Source organism: Neopelma chrysocephalum, unplaced genomic scaffold (genome assembly GCF_003984885.1).
Source record: "Neopelma chrysocephalum unplaced genomic scaffold, ASM398488v2 Primary Assembly neopelma1_60, whole genome shotgun sequence".
Taxonomy (NCBI): domain Eukaryota; kingdom Metazoa; phylum Chordata; class Aves; order Passeriformes; family Pipridae; genus Neopelma; species Neopelma chrysocephalum.
In genome coordinates, this window is record NW_020897715.1 from 16,226,835 (window position 1) to 16,247,969 (window position 21,135).

Sequence of the window (21,135 nt, forward strand, 5' to 3'; positions counted from 1 at the left end):
GTAGTGTATTCTTAATGAATATTGTCTATGAATGGAGAAATCAGAATTTGGTTGACTACAGTTATACAATTCAAAAATAGATTTCAAAAGAAAATCAATATTTTGCATCGTGCTTAACTTCTAATACACTCTGGCAGAGTCTAGGGTCTACATTTGTGTGAGGTTTGCACTTTATTCTTATCTTGAAGATGATTCACTTTTAATACTCATCTGGAAGTAGAGCAAGACATTAAACTGGTATGGATGTTTTAAATTAATTTTCCTTGGAAAATACTGGTAAACAATGGTAATACTAAAGTAGGAACTGCTATGAGAAATTCCTAACTTAAAGAAGTTATTAAAGTTGTGTAGGATTTTCCATCTTCTAATCAGCTAGTACGTGATTTTGCCTCAGGTTTTTGTCAAGCTAAGCAGCCTATAATTCCCTGCCACATATACTCTTCAAGCATTGGCACATCAGTAACATTTTCCAGTCCATTGGAGTTTCTTTGGCCTTCCAAGATGCATTAAAAGTTATGATTGCATCCAAAAATGGTGTTGAACCTGTAGTGGAGACCTGGTCCCAACTCCTGACTGTACTTTAGTAAGTATGAGGGGTTATTATTTGTCTGTGTACATTAAAATGATTCTCAAACCACTGTAACCCAGACCAGAGGTAGAAACCTTAAACACAGTGATCCTAGTTTTATGTAATCTTTGGATTCTCCCTTTCGGCTCATGTTGCAACCACCTTATGGAGCCTTTTTTTTTTTTTAATGTAATATGAGATCATTGCATGTAAACAGGTTCAAGATGAGCAGCAAGACTCCCTGAAGTCTCCCATGTTTCAAAGGAAGACAGATGCAATACCCAGACTTTGAACTATCTGTATCCTTAAAATGTGGAATCAACAGAATTGTTTCTGAAGGCTCTGCCTCTGGACATCAGAAGAGTCAGATGACATGTCACCGGAAAAAGGTAAAACTTGCCACCTCATTTTAATTCCAGGTTTAGGAGAGATTTGCAGGCAGACCTAGGAAGAAAGAAACTAGCACTAGTCTTACAGACTCATCCCCTGCAACAAGCTAGAGGAAAAAAAAGCAGAACAGAAAGAAAAGGAGATCTGAGCAATCCCAGCGTATGTATATTTTTCATTGGCACAAGCCACCCTTGCTTAGCATGGGCCAGGCTGCTGCTATGGGGACCCTGCTAGGAGCTCAGAGGTTCACGGCACGCATGAGGCAATGGAAAAGCAGTAGGCAGGGACTAGAAATGGCTGAACTTTATTTTTCCAAAGTGAAGATCTTTGGTGGGCTGCAGATTACATTGGAAATCAGACCCTACACCCCAGGATCCCGCAGCTGTCCCTCTCCCCTCTAATTTTTCTCTGTCAGATTCAGAGCTATAATTAACCACAAGGTCTTACTGATACTATGTGAAAGTCTGTGTGTGTGTGTTTGTGTGTGTGTGTGTGTGCGCGCCTGGGCTTACTCACCCCAGTGGGCATAATCCTCTACAGAAGATTGACAGGTTCACATGGAGAGAAACTTTTTAACTAATTCACTTCTAAATGCTCCTTTTGCTCTCTCTTCCCTTTACTGCCCTCTTCCCTCCAGGCGGCAAAGGGCATGGTGGTACTGGGGTGACAATAAGAGCTGGGTCCTCTGCTCTCCCACAGCTGGGCTGAGGTACCTCCGCACTGACTCAAGGCACCCTGGTGCAGTCCCTGTCCAGGGTGTCCCTCACTGCTTACAGGATGTTCATCATGGCTGTTCAGGAAAAGCATTCTCAGGGGCAGCAAAGAGCTCTAGGTAAAAATTCAGTTGCTGGAACAGGAAGAAGTGAAATTAATTTCTTGTCTATTCTCTGATGCACTCAAGCCCAAGCTGCACTACAGACAGGTCTGTGTGTCTTCTGAAAATGCCTGCAACCACTGCCTGTGAGACAGGTCTCAGCAGCAGTGCATTCACAAATGTTTATGTTTCTTTTTGTAGTTGTGTTAAAAGAACTTCAGAGGAGATCTTCACTAAAGCATAGGCAGTGTATCAGTGCCTCAATCCAAACACGTGGCACTGCCTGCTGGGTTTGCTTGGTTTCTGCTTCACACAAAACCCTGCCAATGGCATCTCCACATTGAACCAACAGTGATCATCCCAGTCCACTTCTGTGAACTCTTCTGTATTAGCCATGGTAGAGATACCCAGCCAAGGTCTTTATTGATGTGCTTCTATCTCTAACTGAGCCAGGTTTCTCTGAGTAGGTCCCTCAGTATTTTCCTGGGATCAAACAATGTCCAATGAGATCATGTTGGGGATGAAGGGCTCTGACTTGGCCATGACTTACCAAGACCTTGGAGTAGGTAAGGGAAAAAATATCTAAAGGCTAAAGCACACTTCTCTCTCTCATGTGAAGAGCTGCATCTGAGAGAACATACTAATCTTCCATATTCCTTATCTCAGCAATTCCTTTAAAGTCACCTGGTATTCAAGCACTGAGAAGAAAAGAGAGAGCATGATTTGGCAGAAAAAAAGAAAATACACAGGATTTTTTAATAATAAAACCTCAGAGTATTTCAGATTAAAGTGTCTGCAAAAATTATAGGAAGATACCCTGCATTTTGTTTCAGGAAGGAAGAGGTGGTTTAAACTGGCTTAAACAGGTGCTTGCATGGACCTGACTTTGTTGAAGTTGATGCATAGACTAGCAGGAGAATAGGAAATCATAGCTCATACAAGGACTGTCTTAGTGGTCCTATAGGAAAGGAAAAACTTTGGAGGAGTCTGTAAGGAGGAGACCACTTGATGTCCCAGTGCATGATAACACAGGGCCATGAATTCCTACAAGTCTAGCCACAGGTTAATACAAACTTTGCAGCCCAGTTTCATCTGCAGAAAAATGAGGCACAGAGAGTACATCTGTGATACAGCTTGAATTTTCATTGATTTTCATAGTACTACACAGAGCTACTGCTCCTGCTGTAGCAAGGATATTCTCAACTGATTAATACTGAATTGGAAGTGATTGCTTATATGGGTTGGTTGATTTTAAATCCCACCTTTGCCTACAACAATGTAACACACAATATGTCCAGGGCTAGGTCCACCCTGGAACCTGCTGCTGGTTCCTTTATCTGTCTTTGCTGCTGCTGTGACAGGTATAAAACAGGTAATAGACAGAAAGAGTTCAGATTTAGAGACCATGATTTGTCAGGCTGCATGAGACTTCTTTGAATTAAAGCTCCTTGCCACTGGAAAGCCAGAGAGTAATTTAGAATAGCTTGGTGTTTTTGTCAAGGCAAAAAACAACAAGATTTTATTTATTTGTTTGTTTGGGGAGGGGTTTTTTTGTTTTTTTTTCGGTTAAGGTTTAAATTTAAACTAAACATATGCATGCCTAATCCAATCTAATCTATCTGTGTTCTTACATCCCATTAATCACTGACTTGTATTAGCACCTCACACTGTCATCTCTGCCACTGCACAAAGCTGCTGAGACCACTGTCTCATCACAGACATTCTGATGACTTGTCACTGGATTTTGTGTGAGCAGCAGAACAGCTAAGAAGCCAAAATCATTTCCCATTGCAATACTTTAGAGGAATGATAGATGAGAATTCGTGTAAGCTAATGGTCTCAAGCATGAGTGGCAAACACTGCAAAAACATGATGTAAAGCACTTATTTCTCAGAAGATTTCACAAAATTTCATCACATAAAATAGCGTCATTTTTCAAAACAAGTTGACTTTCAATTGATCACTTCATTTTCTATTAAATACCTTGTTTAGGAGTACATATTTTAGAACAGTTTTATCAAAAACAAAAAGCAGCCAAATAAATTAAAAACAAACACTGAAATAATCTAGGACACATAAGGGAAGGCTATGGATTATTTCACAGTTAACTGTCTCTCCACAAGTTGATTTGGAGCACAACAGGGTTGAACTTCTTAAAAGAACAGCTTTTATTAGCTCAAGCTATAATCTAGGTCATCTCAACTGTTTAACTGAATGCTTCAGGACACTTCCCTAGGGTTAAAATTTTATAAAGTCAGAATTCAGGCCAGGGCCCATGTTCTTGTGAACTATTGCCAAGAGGTGAATACACTTCAGTGGCAAATGAAGATCATGTATTTTTTAGTTATGCTTATTTTCCACAAGCTCCAAGATAAGCTTCTTCAGGTTTTGCAGTTGTGAATCTTTGTAGCACATGCCTTCATCAAAACCTTTTCTTCTCTGTTTGGGGTTCTAACCCACACACAGACACACAGCTCTACCAGACTCAGTACTGGGAACATGAGATGGTTGAATCAGTCATTGCAGGTCAGTGACGAAAAGTTTATGATCTGAGGTGTGCCTGGACAAAGCACCCATTGAACGATTTCAGCTAAGAATGAAATTAATGGAAATCCCAATCTGTATGCAGACAATTTAGAAATAGAAATAATTTTTTGAATTAATAAATTTGGCTAGCTTTAATCACAGAAAGAGGATAAAGGCATCGATCTGTACAAAGCAGAAGGGCACATAGAACATTACCTGAAAGTATGACTGAGCAGCTGACTGCATTTGTAATCTTGACATAGATGTCCCCCATAAATCAAATTAAGAATTAAAAAACCCACAGGAACCACTTCAACCTTAAATAAAATTGAAAGCTACTTGTCATTAAATGTAATACTGTGTTTTGAGTTGAAATGTTTAAACTGTATCTTAGTATAGCTGGTGATCAGTTTAGAGCATACACACTAGGACTTTTCTTGACATTTAAATCCAGAAGATACAGCTTATTTAGCTACACTATCTATACTGAGATGTATTCAGCAGGTAAGTTACAGTTTTGTGGACAGGTCAGAGGTGTATCTCATAGGTAAGGTATTGAAGTTGCATACAGAAGGTCACTTTGGAAGTGACTCTGAAAACTACTTCCATGAAGGACAGATGGACCCAGCCATTTAAAAACAGTGAAGGGTTAAAAGCTGTTCCCTTGAGCTTATTTCTGATATTGGTACAGAGTTGAAAACGCCAGCTCGCTGATTGATGGGTTCACATGGGGCGACCTTCGCATTAGCAACGCGACTCTGGTTGCTGGGTAAACACGGGCAGATGGATCCAGCTCCAGTGATTTTCAGCACTGACGGATGGTGAAGGTATTTCTGATCCACATCACACCCTGCAGATCCCATGTAAATGACTTGGCACGGGGTGGAAAGTATTAGATTCGGGTGGCAAATAATTACCCGATATCAGCTGAGGCTTCTTCAGAAAGGTTATGCTGCAAATAACCAGCTTTTACGTAACTTTGTTTTCATGAAGCAATAGAAAGTCACACACATACAGTTTATTTATTTGAGAAAATGTAAGCCAGCTACTGGCTGATAAAAACTGCTCCTTAGGAATATATACCCCAAGTAATTGTATTCCAGCACTGCATATGGTTCAGGGTGGTTTTGGAGGGGTTTAGTTTGTTTAAAGCGTGCATGTTTTTTCTTCTTGCTATAGTTGGTGTTATATATACTTTTTCAGTGGCACGAATTAGCATTCAGACAAGACATTTACTCAGAGCTATTGTGGTTTCATGAGTCTTTGCTTTTCAAACATTTCAGCTCAAAAGTTCTTGACTTTTATTCCTTCTATTTTCATGAGTCTGTTGCTTCAGCAGCAAACTCAGCATTTTGATTAAGTGTATGCTCAATAAATACTCATCTGAGCTTCAGTCCTTGCTTTCAAGAAGTAGCTTGTTTGTATATAAAAATGACCCGGGCGAGCATGTGTTGAGAAGGCTCCAAATGCTTTATGCCTATCTTTAGCTGATAGGTGTCCCTTCCGCAGGGTAACATCCTCAAAGTGTGTAGTGTGTGAGTGCACGTGTTCCTGCAGTGAGTTAAAATAACTGTTTGCACCTTCTGTGCTGCATGTTACCATTCCTGACAGGATAATCCGGTGTGGTTGTATCTGATAGGATATCAATAACAAGCCTAGAAGTTGGCAAATGTCATCTCCCCAAGATGGAGTGTCTTGTTTCTCTGCCTGTGTTGTGCTGTAAAGCTTCTGTCACTATTTAAACCTTCTTCACTAGAGATGGCAAAATTTCCAGATGGCCCAAAGTTGCCCTCTTGTCTCTATCCTGAAGTCATTCTCCTGGTTTACAAAGCAAAGGAGAACAAATGAATAGGAGTAATGACCATAATGCAAGTCTCCGGAATAGTTGAGGGAAAGAAGAATCAGCATAACACTCCCAATGAGCAAAGAAACATCCTTTTGATTTTTTTTCCTTCTGGAGGGGGTTTTCTCTCTCCCTAAGCTTTTAATCAGACTTATCCATTTATACAGAACTCTGCATAAAGCAGTACGTTTTCCTATAGTTCTGTAATCATGCTTACAGGCTTTTTTCCTTGTATTTTAATTATAAATTATTAATCTTTCACCCTTTTCTGACTTAGTTCTCCTACATCATTAGTCTCCCATTTTTTACCCCTTCCTTCCTTCCTTTCTTCCTTCCTTCCTTTGTTCCTTCCTTTCTTCCTTCCTTCCATCCATCCTTCCATCAAGACAGTCTAAAGAAAATAGTTTCACTCTGAAGGTCACTGCATGTGGGTTCATTCTCATTTTCTGCAAAATCCATACCTTGCTACCAAGAGTGTAAGCTGCTTTTGCTCACTCGACCTCAGAGTCAGACACTGCCGCAGAGATGCAGTAGCAGACTGCAGTTCTCACTGTATACCTTTTCCAATGGTATTACAGAATTTCTTAAAAATTAGAACTGAGACCCTGAAACAGGCTTAGTTTTCTTCAGCAAAACACGCTGTTCTCTCAGCCACCTATGTCTTTAGCGTGTTTTCCCTTTTTTGCCGATGGCACTCCTCTCATAAGCAAACTTTACTGCTATTGATTTTCAGCCCTTTCCTTCATGTCCACACACTTGTCTCCACCATGCAGGGATCTAGCTGAATAATGCCAGAGGTAGTTCAGGAAAAAAATGCTGGGTAGAGCTTGCTGCAGACAGCAGGCATGTTGGACTGTGGCACACCAAGACCTTCCACACTTGCTTCCCACAGAGGAACAAGATGGGGAAAGAGCTTCGTCATGAAGCTCCACATGGATCCATGCTGGTAGGGAAGGGGTCGCTGTGCCACTTGTCCCTGCATAGAGGAGCACTTGCAGCAATGATGTGCAATGCCCAGTGTTATGCTAAGGTTTCAAGACATGTCTGCTTTCCAGGAGCTCCCAAAACAGCCAGGCTGGATGTTGCCCTTTCTCCAGTCTCAGAGCAGGGTATGGTTTTTTAATCATAGGCAGATGAAGTGTGAGGCAATTTTTTCCTAGTTTTATCTATATAATTGACCATATTTCCTTTAAAATGGCAAGCTGAAGATTGGGACTTATTTATTGAGACCTGTGAACTCTAACAATGAGTTCTTTAGTACAGACCCAGGGTATTGTGTGCTCCCAAGAATAAATCCTGATGTTTGGAAAGGGCGTATCAAACATAGATGGTGCTGTTTGAAGCTGGCTTTTGAGAATGAATGATGGCAGTTACCCAGGGCTGTGTGTCAGAGACACTCTGGTTTCACAAAGCTGTTTGTAGTCTGAAACATTCAGCTGAGTTTTGTTTAGTGTCATCTAGTCAGAATAGTCAGAAAAGCAGTGTGATGCTGGAGGGTAGTCATAACCAAAACGATTCCAGCTGTCAACACAGTGGAGAGACTTTTAATTTTGTGGGCCTTAAGCTAAAGGCCACAGTGAGTGGCTGACTCAGTGGTGCATGTCATTCGCTGTGTCTGGAGCTGAAGGAGGGTGTGGTGGCCCTGGAACTATGTGTGCTCAGCACCCCAGCAGCAAACCAGGCAGAGTCAGCTTGGCCATACCAGCGCTGCACTGGGGAGTCGGAGCAGAGCAGGAACAGAGCGTGGGTATCTCTCACGGCTGGGGTTGGGGTGTCTTGTGGAGCCTAGTGCTGCTCTCCTGATTACAAGGCTCCATCCAGTGCAGTGTCACATCATCACCATCCCCCAAAATTTAAAGTCGGCTCTAATTTATTGGCACATGGAGTGCTCTTTCCCACATGATCAGATCAACGGCTGGTGTGCAGCATACGTGGATTGCTTATCTTTCCCTTTCATAGTGTGAACCATGTGTGTGTGCATGTGAGAGAGTAGCATGCACCGTCTACAGAACCAACCTAGGGAACTATGTCATTTACAGGTCTTTTCCATTGCAAAGGCACTGCAGCACCTCCAGATAAGAGATGGTAGAGAATCAAGCCCATTATATGAATTAGTGGTCTGTAAGGGAGCTGGACTCGATAATCCTTATGAGTTCCTTCTAACTGAAAATATTCTATGATTCTTCAGGGCTTACAATATTGCAGATATCATATATTTAGCAACTAGTAGCATGAGAACTACAACAGCAAAAAATCAGGATGTCGAGAAGGCACCATTAGTTAGAGCAGAGAGGATCATAATGATCTAGTGCCACAAGCCAGAATGAACCAACAATTACATGTTACCATCAAAATCCTGCAATTGTTAAACACTGAAGTGATGCTCAGAGGTATTAGCATCTAGAGATACTCCACAAAACTGTTGGACAATGTGAGTTTTTAGTCAATTTTAAGTCTTCTGTGCCTTTTTCATTCTCATGAAGAGGAAGTGAAACAACTGGAGTTATGGAAGATGGAAAAATCCCTGCCTGTCAAATTCAATACGGATGTATTTTCCTTGTTTTTTCTTCTAGGAAAATTCACAGCAGAAATGTGTTATAAATACTATGTATTATTGTTACAAATATCACTTTATACTGTAAGAAATGAAAGAATTTTGATAAATTCAACTAATACACATAAAATCCTTTTGCTCCTTGAAATGAAAATAACTTATTATTCTTCATATTTGTGCCTAAACAGTTTCTAGGCAATGAGCTGCCAGTAACCTCAAGCTGCAGTCCTGCTGGGTCAAGTACTGCTTAGTCACTTAGGGTATTTTAAACACTAGCTGTAGACTTATTCTTCCTTGCTTTGGCAAAACATTTGCCCATGCTTTAGTAAGAACAATTCAAACCATGTTTCTGAGCAAAGCCTGCGCTTTTTCTTTTCCCTTATTCTATCCATTGTTATTACATGGAACTTTTATGAAGTTTGTAAGTTAGTGAGTGAATTAAGGGCCTGGAACTATCAACCAGAAGCTGTGAGTGGAAGTTGGGCTTTGATGTACCAAAAATGGTCTTGTGTGATAAGGTCAATATTGCACTCCAGACTTCCTTACACTTACAGTTTCTGACTTCTTCAGGCTTCAAGGAGTAAATGAAAACCACATAATACTGAGTACTGTCTCATCATGTGAAGAGATTTGCTGGTTTTGGCAGAAAGCTTTGGATGGCATAAATTTTGAATGTAAGCAAGTATGATGCACTCTTTCCCTTTAGTCACAATGGGTAGGATGCAGCTGACAGATGTAGACATCTTCCTCTGAGTTAGATGTCTGGATGCACAGTCTCCCTTTACCAACTGCTAGTTTCCTCATTGTGATGTAGACATCTAAAATGAGTGAAACAGATCAGATCCTAAAAGTGTTTACTTCTCTTTATGACTTTCAAGAGGACCCAGGGCAACCCACTGAGTCATAAACTGCTTCCTTGCAGACCCCTGAAATTAGACATGCTGAATCTTACCCTAACAATTCGATTCAACTGCCTTTGAGGTTAGCCCCAGGCAACGCCACCGGGTACTGTATTGGTCTTTAAAGGCATTTGAGGTGGAACACAGGACAGAGGCTGTCACTCAGATAGATGCAGGTAAAGGAATATTGCTGAATTTGACTGATGCCATGGAAAATTGCTGCAACAGATTAGTAGTGCTGTGCACATCCATGACTCTGAGACAGCTGACACGATGAAATGATCTCCCCTAAGCAGGCAGATGGAGGCTGAGGCCCAAGTTGTGACCATGCTGGGAATAACATGGGTGCTGCTGGAGATGGAACAAAAACACAAACTATTTTTATCACCCTGACAGATCTATCCAGTGAGCTTCCTTAAAACCACAGTCTCCTTTCAACAACTTAACTTTCCAGCTGGGAGATACAAATGCTTGAGCCTTTGTGTCTCTCAGGGATTCCCTTGTGCTGTATTTGATGTTTTCCTCACTCTCTTCCCCAAAACCCATAGCAATCACAGTAGTGGCTATGCATATGACATGTTTTAATTCTGCTTGTAACCACTTCATGGTACGGTTAGCACTAATCATGGCCTTTGCTCGCCACAACAGAGTGGGTTCTCAGAAATCCAAGTGGCAACTGTCTGCTATGCATGAGCTTAGACTGTGTCTCCAAGCATGCTTAATAATTGTCTGAGAGCAGCAGTTTGCTCTTGTTTTATGTAAGTGAATTTCTCTACTGTCCTTCTGCAGGATCCAATTAAGCAGATGGACTCACCTATTCTAACCTGTCTTCTTCCCATCACTATGTAGCAGGAAACCCCTGAATGCAGTGTGCCTGGAAATGGTCTTCTGAGGGACCAGCTAAGCAAACAGAAATACCACTTCAACCACTGCCAGCAAATGAGAAGCTGCATCCCTTCATTCTTCTCAAAACAACCTGGCCCTTTGGTTTGGCAGGCTTGTTTGCAGGAGGAGAAACGGAGTGTCTAAAGTACAGCACTCTTGTATCTCATTATAAGTTTCTATGGCTGTGATGATGAATGCTGGTATTCACTGCTGTTCATCCCACCACTGAGTACAAACTGGAAGTGAAAATGAAGAAGGAGGAGGTAGCAGCTGCAGTGGCCATTCAGTTTCTCACATGGAGATAGCCATGAAACTTGGGAGAGGTCGAGAATCTCTAGGAGGCAGCATTTGCACAGAACTAACTATAAGGAGAGAAAGAGGAGATGTGCACATATTTTCTTATGCCTTTTTCAATATGCCCTAATCTCTGATAACTTCCTTCTCCCTACAGTGTGTACAGCATGAAGGCACATGGAAGAAAATTCCCACTGTTGAAATGATCCAGGAGGAATGACTTCACAGGCTGTAAAATATTGCTCCTGCCCTGGCAAAAATTTTTAATAAAGCTGGATATTTTTAGCACTAAAGTCAAATTTGTCTTTAGCATCCTCCCCATCTTAGAAACAGGCTTGAATAAACGATTCCTGTCACACAAGAAAACTCTGTTGCTCATTGGAATTGCTGGCTTCTTCGGCAGCCTTCCTTGGACAGTAAGTGTCTGACAGCGAGTGGCAGTTATTGAATCATAATGCTGCCAGCTGGGCTAAGGGGGCATCTTAAAATTCAGAAAGGGGACAGATATATGTGGCTCAGAGCAGTGTTTCTTGTGACAGTACAGTACACTGATATTTATATTTCACTTATATTCAAAACTCCTTTTCCTGGGCATGGCTGGTTTTCCCTTCATTTATCTTTCAAACCATAATGGAAACATGGAAGATGTTATGACAAGCACTGTTTGGAGCTACCAAAGCTCCAGGGAACAGGACACCCAACACAGAAGTGTCATGCAGGACAGCTTTTCATCAGAATTACTGAAGTGGTTTTGCTGAAGAGTTAGGAATCCCAGCCCAGAACAAGTATCTATGTGGATCTGTACAGGGTGGTGATGGGGTGGAGCCTCCTGAAGGTAACAGCAAAGCTGTTGCTTGTCTTGTCCATACAGGATGGACACTGGCTGGCTGCACCTGGGACATTTGCTCAACTCTTCCTATGGCTGACAATCATCTGGACCACACCAACATCAGTGGCTCCAATCAGTGAGGCAGATCCTCAGACACCTGTGTGTCACAGGCTGTTTTTCCATGGTGTTATAACACTGCATCCATACTGCATAGGTAGAGTTAGAGCATCACTGAGAGAAGCCTGGACATGTCCTTAGTATCCATCAGGGCTGCAAACATCCCCTGTACTGACGCCCAAGAAACCCTATGTCAGAATAGATCACAAGACTTAACCTGATGTGCCCCAAGCTCTTTGAATCCTTCACACCTCCTGTGAAGGTGTGAAGAAAAGCATTTTCTCTTGCTCAGTTGACTTTTTATAAAGTTCCCTGCTATTTAATCTCAGCTAACCGTGTTGCAGTTTAAATCAGTCAGCACCAATCTGTTGTGGCCCTTCAGATCAATTACTTCTCTTCCAGCTCGGACCATTCTTGCAAATTATTACCACCTCCTAAAAATACGGCTGTGAGGTTGCAAAGTGTCTGTTCTCCTTAGAAAGATGATTTATTAAATAAGTGGAAAACAAAATTTGGATTATTTTTAGTCTTCTTTCTATGATGCTATACAAAGATTTTCTCACCGTATTTTCCTGTTCAGTTATGTTGTCTCTGACTTTGCACACAGTGGAAGAGGCATCCACAGCAGTGCTCCCATAGGGCTCTCAGCAAGTGTCTTTCACTGTTCAGTTTTGTTATTACTAATTTATTCTTTATCTTATGTTCTGCGGTAAAACCAAGGGACTTCCCACAAGAGTGAGGTCACCTCAGATAAGTGCAGTATCTAAATTACACTGACAGCAAAGAATTTACAGTATGTTTTCCATTCACTTCAACTGAAGCGTCATGGAAAAGCCCAGCTACTAGATGAGACTGGTCCAGAGTGAAAGCTGCAAAATGTTATCTGTAATAGGGAAGACTATTTGAATAGAAGAGCTTCTTCTCAAGAAACTACAATCTTTTGCTGGGCCAGAGCTACTTTTAATGAAAAAGTCTTTATCTGAAAGAAGGGTCTTTTCCACTCTGGGATGAGGCTGGCCTGACCTAGAAGGGTTTGACAACTACGGTATTAATGTTTATAGGAGAAGAGTTAGATTCATGTGTCTGAGTTACACTTTTGAATTAATTTTGAGACCCTCACATGCTGAGTGAATTATCCTAGCATGTTTTCACCAGGGATTTCATAAAACGTCTCTGTCCTTCTGTAGAAAGTTTTTAAAGGTTTTAGGCATGTCCTAGTGCAAAAAGCACAACATTTCTTAAAAGCAAAAAATATGGACAAGGGGGAAAAGCTATCTGTGTCTCAAATGTTCCTGCTATTGCTATTTGCCAGGACAGAGGTGAAGTACAAAAAGGTTCAATGACTTTTCCTAGATTAGTCAAGGAGCAGGCAGCAAACTAATCTGGGACACCTCATAGTTAAGGTCCTTTTCCATATGTCAAAACTATTTATTTCTTCATTTTAGTTTAGATCCCAGAAATTACAAGCCTGATTTTTGTCCTTCCTAGAAGTCAGCAGGCCTTTTGTATGGACTGAACAAAGCTAAGTGACAGTAAACTCTCGGTCATCTTATTCCCTGCGAAGCTTCTCACCTTCCTGTGCAGTCAAGGCATTGTACTTCTGTACAAGAAGTTAAAACAAGAAGTTCCTGCAGGCTCCTTTCAGAACTCTAAAAATAAGACTTCTCCTAATACATATCAGTACTAATTAAGTTTTTGCTATTCCTCCCACAGAGGGTTATCAACATAGTTCACAAAGTGTCATCTTTTAGCAACTGCTCAGGAGTTGGCTGTTTCCCATCTCACCCCCTCTGACACATTTACATGTTCTCTTTATACAAACACACAGATAAAAAAACCTCCCTGGTGTGTCTAGAATATTTTCAACCAAAGAGAAAAAAAATCGCTTGCCAAGTTGTTCAGTAGCTGGAAATGACTTGTCACGTCCATAGACCAGTAATTCTTTTTATTTTTAAATGACTAACCATGCTATGATTAATGGCTCACATAAAGAGGCTCAAAATAAGTCTGGCATAAATATAGGGAAGGAGGAGGGTAAATGGGATAAGGACTGGATGGGTCTGCAGCAGGACATTGGTGGCGTGAATGGCATAGTGGGCACAGAGGAAGGAAAAAATGTTTCATGCTATTTCTAGCTCAAAATTGCAGCTACAGATGCTGATGCTGTCATGTAGCAAGGACTCCAGACACAGAGAAAAGGCAACCTGCACTGCACAGACTTGTCTCTCTCTGAAAGCTGGTGTCTCTCTGGAAGGTACAGAGGGCCTCGTTGCCCCAATAGTAGGGCAGTACATAAAAGCTGATAGTACTCTTGACTGGAGCTATATCCATATCTCCTGGAGTGTTTCTGCCCAGTGTTCTACTATACAATGTATTTTGCTATTCCTCTACCAGAAGCAATGTTTTCCAGCTTCTTTTGTCAACTGTTAATCTGTTTATATTCATCTCCTATTGTGCAGTGATACTTTTGTGTGGAAACACCAGACATGCAGTGTTGGCAAACAGGGACAAGCATGTCACTTCAGCGGGCTGTGAGAAGTACAAAGTTACAGCTGATGCAGTTTGTGGGGAAGACAAAGATGGTGGTGTGGTAAAGGATAGGGAGGAGAGGGCAATTTTTCAGAGTATTGATTCAATCTTGATCACCTGATAGAACAGAACCCTTTGAGAAAAACTAGGTTTGAATAAGTGCAAATGCCAGGGCGTATATCTAGCGGGACAGAATGGAAAGCTCTCTCCAGCGTGGGGAGGCAGGCACACATCCTGGAAAGCAGAGACTCTGGAAAGGTCATGAGGATAACTCCAGCCAGATGGTTGAGGCAGACAGGCAAGTCAGACCCTACAGCTCAGTGAGGAAAATGAGGAATGGAAAATGAGTGGTCTAGTTTTCTTATCAAGAAGCAGCTCACGGTCACAAGCTGTTATGACACAGCCACGTGCCATCACAGTCAGGTGGGGTCAGAGAGCAGAGGGGAATGATGGACATGGTTCTCCCTGTGTGTGTCTACACAGTTTTGTAGCACCCTTGGTGCTTGCAATCCCTGTGGCTTAGCTGCATCCCAGAAATATCCCCTCCTACAGGACTCCTCGCTGTTGCTGGAAGCAGGACGCAGCTGGCAGAGCTGACGTGGCTGTGGAATCTCCAGCGTCATGGGCCAGGTTAACACTGTGCTTCTGACACGGCATTGCAGCTGTGAGTGGCAAACCGTGTTGCTATAAGAACAGTTACTGTCAATTTCCAAAGTTGCTTTGCCATTATTCTGTGTCTGAAACAGCCTACAATGACTCATGGTTTCTGAAATAAGAATAACAAGAGCCTAATTTCATACTTTCTGCCATGATGAAACCTCATTAAAAACTATGAGGTGTTTGAATTTGATGTTATTAGCACCTTTCTACCTCTGATGGCACGGATTCCTGGGGATAGGACTCTTCTTTGGAGACTAAACAGAATTTTGGTCTCCAGGAAACAGAAATCCTCTCGAAAAAAACTGTGAAATAAGTTTTCTGGGAGCCCAAAATAAGTGAAATCTTTCCCAATTAAACAGTGGTAATACAAAAGGTGTACGTAGGCCTTTCCCAGCCATACATAAACACACGGTTTTCTGTCACAACGCAATAGCAGAGCTCTGCCTCAGGGAAACAGATTTCCTCTTTTAAAATGGGAAGTCAGAAAATTGTGCAGAAGTAATGAGATGTTTCCCAATTGCTAGTGTTACAGGATTGTAATGAAGCAATAGAAGGCCTGTCAGTGCTGTGAACATATCAAGGTTGAGACGAAACACATCACTTTTTCCTCTCAGCTCCCTTTCCCGTGAAACTTAGGGAAAAAAAAACCCTCTACTGAGATGAGCTTGCAACATATAGAGTCATCCCTATAGGCATTAGAAATAAATGTTAGAAATAAATGCTCTATGACTTCCTTTTCCTACTTGGATATTATACAACAAACTGTAATTTAAATATCACCAACTGCATATTAAGCCCATTAAGCTATATTTAACAGTCCAGGCTTATATTTCTTTGTTTGTGATAATATATTTGTCTATATATTTATATAAATATGTGGATATGGAGTATGTATTATTGGGGGTCAGATATTTCCCATGAATATCTTTTTCTGAATGGAAATTTAGTCTTTAAGAGCTTTGAATTTCCCTGTGGCACTTCTGCTGGAGATTTTTACTCCCTGTTGGGAAAAATAAAATGCTTTGTTTTGAATTAGCTCAACTTAAATTGAAATACTTTGGTTTGTCAAACTGAATTAAAACATTTCATGAAGGGGCAGTTCAGCTTTAATTTATGTCCACAAGAGTTACTGTGTGCCTCGTGGACATTTTAATTTATAGACATCATACTCCCATAATGCGTCATAATAATCTCTCTCATTAAATTTCTGCAATGTACTCTGAGAGTCAGATGGCCACAAAACATCACAAGATGCTGGCTGGGAACTTCATCGGCCGAGAAACATGATGTATCACCCTCAGGAGGCACTACAGCAGTTCCAAGGGACGTACAGTTATATCAAACCAAGCTGAAGCTAAACTTTTTCTGAGAAAGGATACATTTGCTTTCAGTAAAAACATTACTGTTTCGGCATTTCTTCCAGATGTGCATCCAAAATAAATGTTGATATCAGAACTTTCTATAGAACAAAACATATAAATTTTGACAACTTTGCTGGGTTAAAAATAAGTTCTACTTTCAAGGTTTTAAGTGCTTTTGCCGATCTCTTACATGGGAGCATGCACTGTAGTTTTTGATGTAGCACAAGCACTAGTGACCTGCCAACTAGGTAGAATTATTTGCCGTGACTTGGGTCAGGAACATGAGGGGAATCTGGTGAATTTCAATAAAAGCTTGAAACTTCCACATCTCCCCATGGGCTTGAGAAATGGCAGATCAGAGGAACAAGGACACAGAAATAGATGAATTTTGGAAGATGCGTCTAACACTGAAAAATAATTATATAGCATGAAAGTTAAGTCTTTAATTTCAAAATATTAGTAAGTTCAATTGCCTTGGTGAGTCCATGCCTGGTAATTGCATTCTGGTAAGGTCTTTAATTACATCAGCACACAACACAGGACATAAAGCTTGGAAAATATTTACATTACAGTTCTGCATTAAATCTATTCAGGCATAGAAATGTGACATATCTTGGGGTGATGCTGAAAGAAGGCAGAGACTGTTATGGAGCAGGTGCTCAGGTGATGATGGACCATACAGTTTGTTATGAGCTGAGTGTCAAGAGTGTGTAGCATAAAGCCTTGACATTGCACCAAAGCATTTTGACTCCAGTTGACATTGCATGGAACTGTAAGAATACGGTATGCAACTACCTAGGCTGACCTTCAACAAGGACACCATAGCTAAGACCTTCTTTTTTATTAAAAATTGTAAGGCAGATTTAGGATAGGATTTTCAGAGCAGCTTCTGCCAAGGCTGGTGCTCCAGTCAGTGCTGCAGGAGAGAAAGGGAAAGAGCAGTCAGTGCTGTCAGTCTTTGAAAACAAGAAGTATGGACAGTGTTTGCAGAGGCTGTATTGAATCACAGTGGAAAAGCAGAACAGCGATTTTGTCTGAGTTTAGGATAAGGGAACTTTTCACTTACATGGTTTTTGTTTTTCATTAGGCTGTCAAGGGACAGGACAGTGTGTCACTGGAACATGGAGATCCAGACTACAGACAACACCAGGCATAGGATTATGCACAACACCTGATTGACCTTTCCCAAGGAAAATGCTCACATCCCAGGCTGAGAATACCTCAGTCCAGTGTCTGCTTCTCTATGTCCTTGAGGGCACAATCCTAGTTATAGAGAAGTTAGCTCCATGTAACTGAGAATTTTGTCAGACCCTTTAAGGTCTCCCTGAGGACTGCTGTGAGGTAGCAGGCCTATGTTTAGAAGACCTCATAGGAGACTTGTTTTGCTGGCAGAAATGATGAAGTTCGCTGTATCAAAATTAGTGTGAGCTCTGGGTGCTGCTCTTGGCTGGCCAAGAGACAGAGTCCTATCCGTGCTGCTCATGACCTTCACATAAAATACCAGCTGTCTTCCCCTTCTCTCTAGTTCTTCAAGGTCATGAGAACATGAGATTCAAGTCAGTTGAAGTCAATTTGGTGCCTCTTCTGCTTTCTCTGGTGATGTATCCAGAGCACCCCAGATAAGCATGCCACACAGATCTCTTCATTCAATCCTTTGCCTTTTATCTCAAAGCCTTGGCTGGCCTGTATCTGTGTTTATTTAAAAGACTGTTCTGGTATTGGCATTGATGCCCAAAGCACGCCAATGAGGAATGTTGGAAAACTATCCTGTATACATCCTCAAAACACTGCCACTGCAGAAAGGGATCATGGACCATGCTAGCACAGACAGGTGGTAAGTCATATCCATATTCCTAGACTAAGGGGAGATCAGTCCTTTCCCGTTTGTACCACATCATGTAAAAACAAACAGGGAAGATCATCTCTGTGGGAATCATAAATTACTACAGGGAAAACTCACTTCTCCTTCTCAACTTGCTACCAACCTGTAGCAGTCATGGAATGCAATAGGTCTGGATTTTGCATTTTAATAGTCCCTTTGTATTTTATAGACTTGGATATGTCAAAAAAAGAACACTTGCTAGAGAGATCCTTTTTTATGTGTCATTGTTTGTTTGTGAATTCACACCAACTGGCTTCACCTGTTGGTGTATTTGGCATCTCCCTGGAGAAGGAGGAATCTCCCTCCTGTCCTTTCCCAGGAGGTGACTGCCATTCTTTAAAAAGATAGTGATTAGCTGAGCTAGCAGAGCATGTGCATAACACTTCTGGGGAGAATGGAAAGTGCTGCATGGCTTCAGCAGAGTCCTGTTATGCACACAGCACTGACAACTGCAGAGAGAAAGGAAGAGGTCTAGAGAGTACAAAAGAGGCCAGAGCACATAGGGTAGTGTGGCTAATGAACATCACCTTCATGGTTAAAATAGTTGGTTTAAATTAAAGGAAGGTGATTATTGTTATTTTTAGATTGATTGGTGTGCAAAATTGGTGTCCTAGGCTTATAAATGGTGTCTTAATACTGAAAAAAAGAAAGGAAAAGGTGAAGGACAGTGAGAAAATTAGGTTGGCCATGCTGATAATGCAGGCATCATATATTGATGTCAGATATGGTTTACGTAGACATACACACATGTGCAGTAGCACACATAGAAGAGACACACATCCTAGACCATGTACAAAACAGGGAAGATTTCAGTTAGCCAGGTTGTTTTGCTAGATCTAAGAAATCCAGTGCAGATTAATTTGCTCAGTATTTGTGCTTGCTAATGCCAAATGCCTGCATTCTGTCAGCTGATTGTTAGCAAGGTGTAAATAAAAATAGAACACAGAAATTAAAATAAAACTACCTTTGGTTAGCAAAAGAGGAGACAGCTTGTACTCTGATGTGCTGCTAAAGTTGTGCCTCTCAGGATGTGGATTTTCTTGCAGAATGTTTGAACTTGTAGCTGTAATTTTGCATAGAAACAACCATCATGAGAAGGACGATGGTCAAAATGGTCATAACCATCATACCAGGCACCATAATGTGAAGAGATCCAAAAACTAAAAAGAATATGTTCCCCTGAAAGGAAGCCAAGAGCCCATGCAATTCCTAGAGAACAAAACTTGGAAAGTAGCCCAAGAAAAAAATCTATTGCATTAGTGTAGTGTACTGGTAGATGGGGCACAGTCCAAGGGTAGCTGAGTCAAACTGTAACTATGAAAGTTTAAATATCTTAAAATTAAATTATCTGACTAACTTGCAGTCAAGATTTTTTGAAGTGCATCCGGGAGCTTTTTGAATACTGGATTTGATTGCTCAAGTTTGGAAGAACTGGAAGGATTCCAATGAAATAATAAGAAGCTAGTCTGCTGAAATTTTAGAGAGATAAGTGGCATAGTAGGGGAAGTTATAGGTCAGTTAGGGTGATATTGATGCTGGGAAAAAATGGCAGTGGGACACAATCAAATAACAGTTAAAGCACAGGAATTCAATGAGTGTTGTTCAATGAGGTTTCATGGAAAAGGGATTCTACTAAAATAAATTCAATTTGTTCATTGAAAAGATTGCATTCCTGGCTGACAAAGCTAATTCTGGTAAGGTAGGGTTCAATTCCTTCAAAATGTGTTGAAATATTTTGCATTCCCATTAAAATCTGTGAATCTGCCAGGGCACTATTGCACATAGTCAACAAATTAGAAATCATTCAAGTGACTGAAAACTGTATTTACTAATGGAGAATCTTAAGTAAAAGGAGTGTGTGTTTCTAATGCAATCCCACAGAAGTATGGGTTTGGTCTAGTACTATTGAGTATTTTTACCGATAATCTGAAAACAAGTATAAAAATTATTTCTAATTAAGTTAGCTGTTTGCACAAGATTTATGGCATAGTAAATGAGGATGGGAGTTTCTGACAGTTGCAAAGAAAACTGGACAACTTGTTAGGCTGAAAACAGTTGAACATGCATGCGAGTACATCCAAATACACATATGGCAACAAAAAATTGTATGTGATGTTTGCAAGATGGGAAACTCCATTGTCAAAAAAAAAACCAAAAAACAAGCTATGGAAAGGGCAGTCAAAGAGTGAGAAGATTGAGAAATATGACCGGGTTGGAAGGGAATGCGTCTGGGGAACAGGCGTTGGGCGCAGAGGAGTGCCTTCTTCCTTGTGAGACATAGTTTGGGGTAGTGCCACTGTGAATTCCAGGAAGAATATGGGGCTGGGAACAGCTATAGTGGGCTGTTTTAGGGAGTGTTTTAGAATTACACCTCTAGGTAAACTGCAAGCTGGGAAAGTTCCTGTGTTATACAATGTCACAAAGAAATTTCATGTCCCTGAATTAAGCTGTCAAATTTGTCTGTTGACAGCCTTCTGGTAGGCAGACAAGAGCTCTGCCCAGGTTAGATGGGGAGGAAGATGTGAGAATGCCTTCCTCGAGAAAGCATACGCAGTGTTAACACAATCAGACAATTTCTACCTTCTTTAGGAAAAAAGTGTCCTTTGGATGTATCTCATGTTTTTAGGGAGAAAGCCTGGAAATTCTGGAAGAAGGAAAGGGCAACATAAGTCAAGCAAGAATATTGATCAGGTTGAAAGGCCGGAAAGACTTTGTGCCTCAAAGACCATCAGCATGGGAAAGATCCCTGTCAGTCCTACGTCATATATATATGATGTTCTCTGGAAAGCTGTGAAGTAGGGAGGTGAGATTTCAGTGTGTCAGCCACAAGCCACCTTACTCATTCTGTTGATAGCCACTAAAAGGCCAAAAATGAACAGGCAGATAGACTATGTGGAAAGACTTCAGAGCTATTGTTTTCTTATGTGCGAAGCTGTCTCCTCACCTAATGCAGAGTAGTTAAAGACCCTTGGACCTGGTGTTAG

At 41.1% G+C, this 21,135-nt stretch overlaps 1 long non-coding RNA gene across 1 annotated transcript; it reads left to right on the forward strand.

Annotated features, from left to right (window-relative positions):
- Positions 1-828: 828 nt before the first annotated feature.
- Positions 829-11,139, forward strand: LOC113966659. The gene is made up of 2 exons (XR_003533907.1): positions 829-957; positions 10,931-11,139. It is a non-coding gene; the product is annotated as an uncharacterized LOC113966659 (long non-coding RNA).
- Positions 11,140-21,135: the final 9,996 nt, after the last annotated feature.